Here is an 11,287-nt window from a genome sequence, read left to right as displayed (position 1 = left end):
CGCTTGATGGTGACTGCGGTGGGCATGCTGCACCACAGATGACCCTTGCTGGCACAACCCCTGCCAACAGCCCAAGATCTTCCCAAAGCTCTGGATTCTCTCAGTTGTTCTTCCAGCCCATGCTCATTGCTTAGGAATGAACTTTGTGATTTGGAAGTCAGGTCAGATGATGCTTTACTTCAAAGAACTGTGTAGAAGGATTGCAGACTTATCTCCCACCATCAGGATCATGTCTGGTGGCAGCTCCAAAATAGCAGAGATTTTTTTGGAGGGAGGAAAGGCAAATGGATATTCCAAACCGAAAACTGTTTTTCAAGATTCTGGGTGAGAAGCGGTTTTTACTGTCTCAGAGAATAACTGCTTCCATCTGTGTATGGCTTTATCCAAAACCCCCACAACACTTCTGTGAGATGGATTTTGTGAGTATTGCCATTACATAGAGGAGGAGACTCAGGCTGCAAGGGTGAGGTATTAGTCAGCTCAATTGCTGTAACAAAGCATTGGGTTGGCCAAAAGTTCATTGGGGTTTTCCATAACATTGTGCAGAAAAACCTGAATGAACCTTTTGACCAACCCAGAATAGTGGAGTGGGTCACCCTGCTTATTTTGTCACTTATATGCAGAGTCAGATCAGATCAGTTGCTCAGTCATGTCCGACTCCTTGCGACCCCATGAATCGCAGCACGCCAGGCCTCCCTGTCCATCACCAACTCCCAGAGTTCACTCAGACTCAGGTCCATCGAGCCAGTGATGCCATCCAGCCATCTCATCCTCTGTCGTCCCCTTCTCCTCCTGCCCCCAATCCCTCCCAGCATCAGAGTCTTTTCCAATGAGTCAACTCTTCGCATGAGGTGGCCAAAGTACTGGAGTTTCAGCTTTAGCATCATTTCTTCCAAAGAAACCCCAGGGCTGATCTCATTCAGAATGGACTGGTTGGATCTCCTTGCAGTCCAAGGGACTCTCAACAGTCTTCTCCAACACCAACAGTTCAAAAGCATCAATTCTTTGGCGCTCAGCCTTCTTCACAGTCCAACTCTCACATCCAGACATGATCACTGGAAAAACTATAGCCTTGACTAGATGGACCTTTGTTGGCAAAGTAATGTCTTTGCTTTTTAATATGTTATCTAGGTTGGTCATAACTTTCCTTCCAAGGAGTAAGTGTCTTTTAATTTCATGGCTGCAGTCACCATCTGCAGTGATTTGGGAGCCCAGAAAAATAAAGTCTGACACTGTTTCCACTGTTTCCCCATCTATTTGCCATGAAGTGATGGGACCAGATGCCATGATCTTCGTTTTCTGAATGTTGAGCTTTAAGCCAACTTTTTCACTCTCCACTTTCACCTTCATCAAGAGGCTTTTGAGTTCCTCTTCACTTTCTGCCTTAAGGGTGGTGTCATCTGCATGTCTGAGGTTATTGATATTTCTCCCGGCAATCTTGATTCCAGCTTGTGCTTCTTCCAGGCCAGCGTTTCTCATGATGTACTCTGCATATAAGTTAAATAAACAGGGTGACAATATACAGCCTTGACGTACTCCTTTTCATCATGTGAAATGCCAGGCTGGAAGAAGCACAAGCTGGAATCAAGATTGCCAGGAGAAATATCAATAACCTCAGACATGCAGATGACACCACACTAGTGGCAGAAAGTGAAGAACTGAGGAGCCTCTTGATGAAAGTAAAAGAGGAGAGTGAAAAAGTTGGCTTAAAACTCAACATTCAGAAATTAAGATCATGGCATCCGGTCCCATCACTTCATGGCAAACAGATGGGGAAACAATGAAAACAGTGACAGACTTTATATTTTGGGGTTCCAAAATCACTGCAGATGGTGACTGCAGCCATGAAATTAAAAGACGCTTGCTCCTTGGAAGAAAAGCTATGACCAACCTAAATAGCATATTAAAAAGCAGAGACATTACTTTGCCAACAAAGGTCCATCTAGTCAAAGCTATGATTTTTCCAGTAGTCATGTATGGATGTGAGTTGAACTCTAAAGAAAGCTGAGCACTGAAGAATTGATGCTTTTGAACTGTGGTGTTGGAGAAGACTTTGAGAATCCCTTGGACTGCAAGGAAATCCAGCCAGTCAGTTCTAAAGGAAATCAGTCCTGAATATTCATTGGAAGGACTGGTGTTGAAGCTGAAACTCCAACACTTTGGATGCAAAGAACTGACTCATTTGAAAAGATCCTGATGCCAGGAAAGATTGAAGGCAGGAGAAGGGGATGACAGAGAATGAAATGGTTGGATGGCATCACTGACTCAATGCACATGAGTTTGCTCAAGCTTCAGGAGTTGGTGATGGACAGGGAAGCCTGGTGTGCTGCAGTCCATGGGGTTGCAAAGAGTAGGACATGACTGAGCCACTGAACTGAACTCCCAGACCTCACTGTGCCCGAGTGTCATCTGTGTATCTGAGATTATTTATGTTTCTCCTGGCAATTTATATCCCAGCTTGTGCTTCATCCAGCCTGGCACTTTGCGTGATGTACTCTGCATGTAAGTTAAAACAGCAGGATGACAGTATACAGCCTTGGCATACTCCCTTCCTGAATTGGAACCAGTCTGTTGTTCCATGTCCAGTTCTAACTGTTGTTTCTTAACCTGCATACAGATTTCTCAGGAGACAGGTAAGGTGGTCTGGTATTCCCATATCTTGAAGAATTTTCCACAGTGTGTTGTGATCCACACAGTCAAAGGCTTTTGACTTTTTGAGGTCTTGGAACCTGAAGCCATTCACAGAATACTTTCAGAAGGTCAGTTGAGAGGGTGGGGCCCAGTCCCTGGCAAGGTTAGGAGAGGAGGGTGCCTCCAACCTCTATATATGGTAAACACAGAGCCATTTCCACAAGATGGCTCTGTGTTGAGAAGAGTGGAAAAGTGAAGGAGCCAGCAACACCCAGCCCCACTTCCGATTCTCTCTCAACCCCTCCCTCACCCCCTCCTTCAGCTGTTGGGTCCACTTGCTGAGCACTCTTGAGGGGTGAGTGGAGGAAGGTGGGCAGGTGCACAGGTCACACAGATGTGGCCTCAGCTCCCCCTCTGCATGGCACCCAACGCTGTTCCTGGGGCCTTTCCTGTGCCAGTGGATGCCCGTCCACAGTCAGCTTCCCAGCATATGATCTGGCCGTCACACAGGGCCCTGCATTTGGAAGGCCTCAAGCTTGCTTCCGTGCTTTGTGTCTTGGAATCCTAACGACTTCTAAGCAGGGTACCCCAGGTTTTCAGCCTGCCCTGGACCCAGCAGATCCTGTAACCCTTCTTCCTGGGGCTTTGATTTTCTACCAGAGGAGGAAGGAGGGACTGGATTGGGCCCAGGGACCCTGAGAGAAGTGGGCATGACCTCTGAACTCAGCACAGTGGACAGGCTTGAGCAAGGCTGAGGCCAAGATGCTCCTAAGACAAGGACTCATGTGGATCAGGGGCAAAGGCCCAGCTGCTTTGGGGACCAAGCGACTGAATATGAGATAGGGTTGGAAAGAGGGGACTCTCACCACATGAAAACTCAGGCCTACTCCAGCATCCAAATAGTGTGGGAGGCCGGGAGTAGATAGTGGGGTGCCTGCAGGGCTCTTCCCGAGTGGCAGTGGTTTGTGAACAGCAGGAGACAAGGAATAGCTACAGAGGGGACGAGGGGAGTAGTGGACAGATGCTGTGCACCACAGAGAAGGCAATGGCACCCCACTCCAGTACTCTCACCTGGAAAATCCCATGGACGGAGGAGCCTGGTAGGCTGCAGTCCATGAGGTCGCTAAGAGTCGGACACGACTGAGCGACTTCACTTTCACTTTTCACTTTCATGCATTGGAGAAGGAAATGGCAACCCACTCCAGTGTTCTTGCCTAGAGAATCCCAGGGACAGAGGAGCGTGGTAGGAGGCCATCTCTGGGGTCGCACAGAGTCGGACACGACTGAAGCGACTTAGCAGCAGCAGCAGCTGTGCACCAAGACCTGTGGGCCCGTGTGTGTGTGTGTGTATGTGTGTGTGTGTGTGTTTGGAGGTATCTGAGCCCTTCTACTGGCACATGGCTATGCTGGTCCCCTGAGAGCTTTCTGAAGCCAGGTTAATGGGAGTCCTGGGCCGCTGGCTCACGGTCGCTGGCAGACTCAGAGCCTCAGTGTTGAGATCATGAGGCAGGATCCAAGCTCCACAGGTGCTCAGGAAATAGGCACTGCTGTGATGAAGGCTCTGCAAACCTGGCCGCGATCCTATGAAGCTGACATCAGAGGCCGGAGGGCCTGGATCCTCTGCGGCCAAATAGGGAGTGAAATGAGACAGGCCTGAGAGTCATTGGAAACAACTGCTCCCTGACTGTGAGGGAACCACGGCCCAGAGCTTCGAGGTGTCATTCCCAGGGTCTCAGACCAAAAAATCCCCACCTCCTGGCCCTAAAGGGTGCTCTTGCCCTCTCCATCCCCCTCCAAGATCAGACCAGACAAGGCCACCCAAGTCACCTTCGGGCCTGTATGGCTGGTTTTCTTTTGTTACAAAGTCCAGCTCGGGGGCAATAGTGGGCAGGACAAGTGGGCAGGCTACTCTGGTTCATCCTCAGGTCTCGGTTCAGGCGTCATTAACTGGGAAGTCTTCCCAGAGCCTCTCAGCCGCCAGGGGTCCTGAGAGTAGCAAGCACGTGAAATAGCAGTTCTCAGCTTCCCGTCTGGTTCTTGAACTCTGGTAGCCTTCCAGGAAATTTCCCTTTTGGCCTAAGTTGTTCTGTTGCTTGCACACCAGACCCCTGACTGTTTCCGGTGGAAGGGACGCCCTGGGAGGAGGAAACGGGTGCACAGGGCAGGATGTGGGGACGTGCAGCAGTGGGCCTGGCCGGCGTGGGGCCAAGGGCTGGCGACTCGCATAATGCTGTGTGCTTTGGGGAGCCTTCTGAGGAAGCAGGGCAAGGTCCCTGATCCCGTAGGATGGTCAGGAGGTGGCAACTGGCACTGTTCCTCACCTTTGTCCCCAGGTGGCTCAAGTTGAAGTTATTGGTGGGTGAGGGGGAGTGGGGGTGGTCTGTTCCTGTCAGACCTCTGGCTGTTCTGCAAGTTTGCTCAAGAGTCTTGAGCAATTTCCCCCGTGGACTGAGCCTGGAACAGGAGCGTGAAAAGCCTTGCTCCAGGGAGCAGTCTGCAAAGGGAGGAGTTTTGGATTCTCCAAGAACAGCGTGTTTGTGTGGGTCAGCCAGGGTCCACGGGCGCCTCAGGCGGTCCTGTTCTCCCCCTAAATAGCAGGGGACATCGGACCTCCACCCCAAAGCCAGGCCAGGAAAGGGTGCTTTCTCCGAGACCTGTTCGCTGAGCCGACAGTCGGCTGGGCTGTGTCTTCTGGGCCAACAGGTTTGCAAGTGCACTTCTGAGTGATGGAGCCTCAGGCAATGCCACAGAAGGTGACCCTGGGTCCTTTACTTCAGAGTTTGAAGGAGCCGCTAACCGGCCCCTGAGACACGGGGCAAAGTTGTGGCCTTGTAGCTCCATTCCCAGGTGTAGCCGCCCGTCCCCTGGGCACTCAGGGTCCTCTCTAGGGTCATCTGCCTTCCTACAAACCTTCAGCAGAGCTCCACACGTGCTCTGCTCGACACGCAAGAGGTGGTTGCCAGGGGACCCCAGTGAATCTCAGCAAGTCACCGTCTGGCATCCAGACCCCTTCATGACATTTAGGGGTGATGTATCATGACATCTGGGGGTTGCTTTTTTAAAAAATTTAAGTGAGGATTAACAAACTACTGATTTTTGCCATAAATCATGGAGTATTTTTGTGGTTGTGCTGGGTCTTTGTTGCTGTACGCAGGCTCTTTGTTGGGGTGCACGGGTTTTCTCCAGTTGTGGTGGGTGGGTTCTCTAGTTGCGCATGGGCTTAGTTCTTGAGCAGGAATAGAATCCACGTCCCCTGGCTTGGAAGGCAACTTCTTAATCACTGGACTACTGGGGAAGTTCTTGGGGGTTGCTTTATATATTTAGCAACTATTTTAAAAAAGACTTCACTGCCTATTCTAGAGTTATCACATTATGATTGTGGAGGGAAGAATGGGGGAAGGGATAGTCAGGGAGTTTGAGATGGACATGTACACACTGCTGCTGCTACTGCTGCTGCTAAGTCGCTTCAGTCGTGTCCGACTCTGTGGACCCCATAGACGGCAGCCCACCAGGCTCCCCGTCCCTGAGATTCTCCAGGCAAGAATACTGGAGTGGGTTGCCATTGCATGAAAGTGAAAAGTGGAAGTGAAGTCGCTCAGTCGTGTCCGACTCTTAGTGACCCCATGGACTGTGGCCCACCAGGGTCCTCCGTCCACGGGATTTTCCAGGCAAGAGTACTGGAGTGGGGTGCCATTGCCTTCTCCATGTACACACTACTATATTTAAAATGGATGATCAACCAGGACCTAGTATACAGCACAGGGAACTCTGCTCAATGTTATGTGGTAGCCTGGATGGGATGGGAGTTTGAGGGGGAATGAATACATGGTAAGTAAGGCTGAGTCCCTTTGCTGTCCACCTGAAACTATCACAGCATTGTTAACCAGCTATACCCCAATAGAAAAAGTTTAAAATAAGTAAATAAAGTTATCACAAACATTAAAATATTTTTTCAAGAGTTTATGGATATCTACTAAACATGATGATGTTGAGAAGTTATTGTGATTTGGGGTCACACTTCCCTGAGCCCTCTCCAACTCCTGGGGGTGTGTTCCCCCTGAAGGTGCCATAGGCTGGCGTTTAGGAGGAAAGACAAAGGTGGAGAAGAAACTCACCCAATAACCACTCTGGTGCTCCTGCTACACTTGGCCTGAAGGTGGGCTTGGCCTCCAGGGCTGCTCAGTCGTTGCACTGGTTGCTGACAACTTCCTCACCTTCACACCTCACACCTGCCCTGGATCCCAGCTGGAATTCTCCTCACAAATGTTTGGGGGACTCTGCAAAGGAAACAGCTTCCCAAGTCCTCTGGGGACATAACAAGAAATGAGACCAAGTCTCCACTGAGTGCTCTGCAGAGAGAAGGTGAGAGACCCTGATAGGCAAGGGTTCCTACAGATGCCAGTCCTAGAGCCAAGAGGCTAGGTGGTCTGCTTAACTTCATTCCTGCCTAACCCAAAGTCGCGAACCTCCTCCTCCTCCCAGATGGAGTTTTCTGGAGTCTTCCCTTCCACTTCCACCTCTGCCCTTGCAGTCCTCACCAACCCCAAGGGTAATGCCAGTTCCAGGTACAAACAAGTTCTTGGAGGGCAGTGGGTGTCTTTGACATGCCTGTTTCTCAGGCTGGAGCTTAGTGCTTGACCCAAGGCAGGTGCTAAACTTAGAGACATTTGAAGTAGTTGAGGAAAGAGGTCACGGTAGCTGGGGGAGATCCTGGCAGAGAAATGGGAACAAGGGGCCATGGGGAAGGTGCATATGGGGGCCATGCAGACAGGACTGCCTGATGGGCTAGGAGAGGGAGGGCTTGGGGTGTCTGTCTTGGAGGAAGTGGGAGCCCCATCTGCACCCATTTGGGGTGTGAGGTCCATAGGGCACCTGAGTGGGTGATCACAAGGCAGCTGGACAATGAAAACTGGAGGTTGGGGAAGAAATCGGCCCTGAGTTCTCATTTTTAACTGGGTCATTCTCACTCACAGGAGTAGATGAGCCTGTCTGCAGTGGGAATTTCAAGGGGTAAGAAAGAGTGTTTTGGGTGAGGAATGGTGGGAGGGTGGCTGGCATCTGGCTGAAGCTCCACGGGGCGGTGGGGCACTGATGGAATAAGCTGGAGGATGAGGGGGTGGGCATCAGGCTGGAGCAGCCGAATGATATGCTGTGGTATGGAGAGCCTCCCAGGGGTGACTTTTTTCTACAAGTCACTTCTTTGTCATCGTAATTCCCCCTGGTGAGATGGGCCCAGAGACAGAGCCCCCCCTCAGGCCTTCCATCAGAGATGCCACCTCTGATTGGGACCCTGGACCACACCTGGCGATGGGACCATGGCCACAGGGATGCTGAGGCAGGAAATGGCATAACCAGCCACAGACAGACTGGCAGACTGAGAGGGACACCGTTGGGCCTGGGACGTTGGGCCTTTAGGCAGAGGGGACAGAGTACGGGGAGAGCAGCAGGTCGGTGAGGGCCACTATGAGGAGGTTAGAGGGACGGAGGGGCCAGCTAAAGCTTGGAGATGCTTGTTGACCATCTCCCCTCTGCCCAGGCAGTTGTCTGCGCCACACAACACATCCCCCAAACCCTGGCCTTGAAACAGCAATGACCATTTATTGTCTGCCGCTGTGACCCCAGTTCAGGAACTCAGATGCGACACATCAGGACAACTTGTGTTTGCTCCAGAATGAGGCCTTGGCTGGGAGTTGTGAGGGAAAGAGATTCTCCTGAAGTCACCCACCCACAAGCCCCCAGGGGCTGCTGGCTCTCTCCCACTAGACCTCCATGTGGAAGGGCGAGCCTGGGGGTTGGGGAGAGGTTGGGAGGGAGAGACCGAGGGACAGAGCGAGACACACGTGTCTCCAGGGTCCAGGGGCAGCTGTGGTTTGAGTTGTTCAGTAGGTGGGGCCACTTCTGCTTTCACTCACTGATCCTTGGCTCCTGGAAAACCCACGTCATCCCCAGGGTGGAGTTAGAGGGCTGATTTGGAGTGTTCTTTCTTCCTGTAGCAAATGTGTGTCTGGAAAAGAACTGTCAGAGACTTCCACTGAAAATCAAAGCCTTTTCTTATTTTTCAATACTGTCTGTAATGTTGTCATACAGTTTTCAGAATAAAGAGCTTAAAGCTGTACCTTTAAACCCTGATTCTGCAGTAGGAGAGTCACACAGCCTTGGATGTTGTGCTGATTAAGAGGGTCCTTTTTTTCCAATCCTGTATTCACAGCTCCTCAGCTTTTGTGTGACAGAGCAAGGGCATTGTGTTTGGATCAGTGCATCAGTGGAGCTGCCACTGCCCAATAGATTTAGGCGTAATGGGTCTCATGGCCACCCCACATCAACTACAATAGTTAAGCAACCGACTCCCTTGAGATATGTGGAGCGAATTTGGATTTTGTATGTTTCAGATATTTTGCATATTTTTCATATATTTTGCAGTGATGGTGAAATTGCCTTGGCCTCTGGTTCTGGTCTCAAGACGTTGAGTGGATACGCAAGCTTGGCGTGGGGAGGGCTGGGCTGTGGTCAACTGGAAAACAAGTTTTAACCACAAGCAGTCGACGGAATGAGGCAGGCTCGGGCGGTCCCTGACTTGTGGAATCAGCAACTGTCAAGAGGAGTCCACAGGGTGCTGTGGTTAGTAGACATGTTCAGGCAGCCAAGGTTTCCACCCCAGGCCCAGTGTGTTTGCAGGGAGACGAGTGCAGGGTCCCGGTCAGTGTCACACCCTCCGTCTGACTTCAGCTGACGGCATGAGGGGCCCCAGTGGAGAGTGGGGTGTGTTGGGTGGGGACCCTTGTGCTTCATCATAAGGCCTGTAGTGTGAACCCAGAGCTGGTGGAGAGGTGAGTTTTAGGCTGAAATCTAAGAGTAACTATTGGGGAAATCATGGGTCGATGCACAATGAGGACTGCAGCAAGGGAGATGCCCAGGAACCCGTAGTGGGCACCAAGGAAGAGACGCAGCGGTTTGCTGCATGGATGCTGCTCTCTGCTCTCCACTCCCATCCGTCCCAGTCCTGGCTGGTGCCCTGCAGATTGCATCCTTAACCCCTGGCTGGTTAAGGATGCAATCTGCAGGGCACCAGCCATAGTGGGTCTCATAGTGGGTCTGTCCTTGAGGCTCTGGTCCCACGGGGCTGCAGGAACACAGCTGCTCTTCAGCCTTAGGGTGTCAACAGCCTCAGGTGTGTTTTCTCACACCCATCTGCATCTCCCTCCATGAAAGCTTCTGCCCTAAATGTCTGAGTGGAAATCTATTTTCTGCCAGCACCACGATCAAAGGGTGAGAAAGCACTTTGCATCGCATCGAAGTGGAATGGCAGTCTTGAAGCTAGAGATGCTTAAGGCTGACGTGGGCAGTGTGTCAGCTCAGGAAGCCCATGCCAAGATGGGAGATTTAGAGGACAGCCACTTGTCTGTGGAGGAGATGGGGTTGAGGGGCCTGTGCAATACGGCTCTGACATCTGTGAAAGAAGGGAGGCTTGGGGACAGGCGCCCTTTCCCCTGCCTCACCTTGTAGCCCTCGCATTCTGCAAACCTGCTTCTTAGCAGAGCAGTAAACACGGCTCCTTCACCCTGTTGGACTGGAGACGTGGCCCCTGGGAGATGGTCTCTGCAGAGACCCTGAGATCTTAGCTGCAACTTCCTGTTGGGAAAACTATCTTTCTCCCTTCAAGCTTGCCATCACCAGCCATGTGCTTTGTGCTATTTTGTTCTTTTAAGGTAAAATCTGTAGGGTGACAAAGCAGAGGTCCTCCAGGCATTTTGTCCAAACATGATTCTGCTGCCCGGGAGAGGGGGTCAGCTCCCTGGAGTGCAGATTCCCCAGCCCTAGCATCCACTGGAAGACAAGCCCCAGTGTCATGTCGGTCTCAGCACACTGCAAAGGCTCTGGCCAGCGCATCGTCATCCTGGCACCTTGGCTCCTAGACAAGCAGGTTCCAGAGCCATAGCCCCACCCACCTGAGGATGGGTCGGTTCAGGCAAGGCTGGTGGGTGAATACCCACCTCCCATTGCTTGTCATGAAGCTGAGAGTGTGCAAGTTGCATGGATTGAGCGAGACCCCAGAATCCCTGAATACACCTGGAGGAGGTTCTTGCTAGGAGGAGCCCCTGGTCGTGGCCATGTTGTTGGGGTTTCTGGCTCTGGCCATTTCTGTGGCCTCTTCTTGCTTGGTGGTGTTTCCATGAGGCTACATTTTAGCCCATTAAGTTTCTTCCTCTCCAGTTCACGTCTTTGGACTTTTCCCTTAAAATAGCTGTCCCTCGGTGCCCCAGGGGCCGGCCCCTTTTAGATCCTGAGTGTGGAGAGCCTGTCCTCGTGATGGGAGTAGATTCCTTCAGTCTCCTCTGACCTTGCTGTCCCTCTGCCAACAACTGCACTGACGACACAGCACAGATGCACAGACCATGCAAAGCTCGTGTGGCCGACTAGAGACAGCTGGATGCTCTGCTGCTCTTTCCAGTGACAGGTGGGGTCTGGTTCCCCGCCCTCCGCTCCGGGCCACTGGGCCCGCAGATGGCAGCGAGTATTGAAGCACACTTCAAGCATGTGTTAGGTACATTCTACACATTTCGCACTATTCAAATGAGAAGCAGCTGACATCCAGGGCAGGCATCTTGCTGGAAACGTGTCAGAGAAAAATGACAGAAGCTGCTTGAATTCAGAAAAA

The 11,287-nt window shown here is 51.5% G+C and overlaps 1 non-coding gene across 1 annotated transcript; it reads left to right on the top strand.

Annotated features, from left to right (window-relative positions):
- The first annotated feature begins 511 nt into the window (after positions 1 to 511).
- MIR2285CC (microRNA mir-2285cc) lies at positions 512 to 569 on the top strand. Its single transcript, NR_162321.1, has one exon. It is a non-coding gene; the product is annotated as a microRNA mir-2285cc (primary transcript).
- The last annotated feature ends 10,718 nt before the right edge of the window (positions 570 to 11,287 follow it).

Source organism: Bos taurus, chromosome 13 (genome assembly GCF_002263795.3).
Source record: "Bos taurus isolate L1 Dominette 01449 registration number 42190680 breed Hereford chromosome 13, ARS-UCD2.0, whole genome shotgun sequence".
Taxonomy (NCBI): domain Eukaryota; kingdom Metazoa; phylum Chordata; class Mammalia; order Artiodactyla; family Bovidae; genus Bos; species Bos taurus.
The sequence above is the reverse complement of the archived record's forward strand: the minus strand, read 5'-3'. Positions and strand labels throughout refer to the sequence as shown.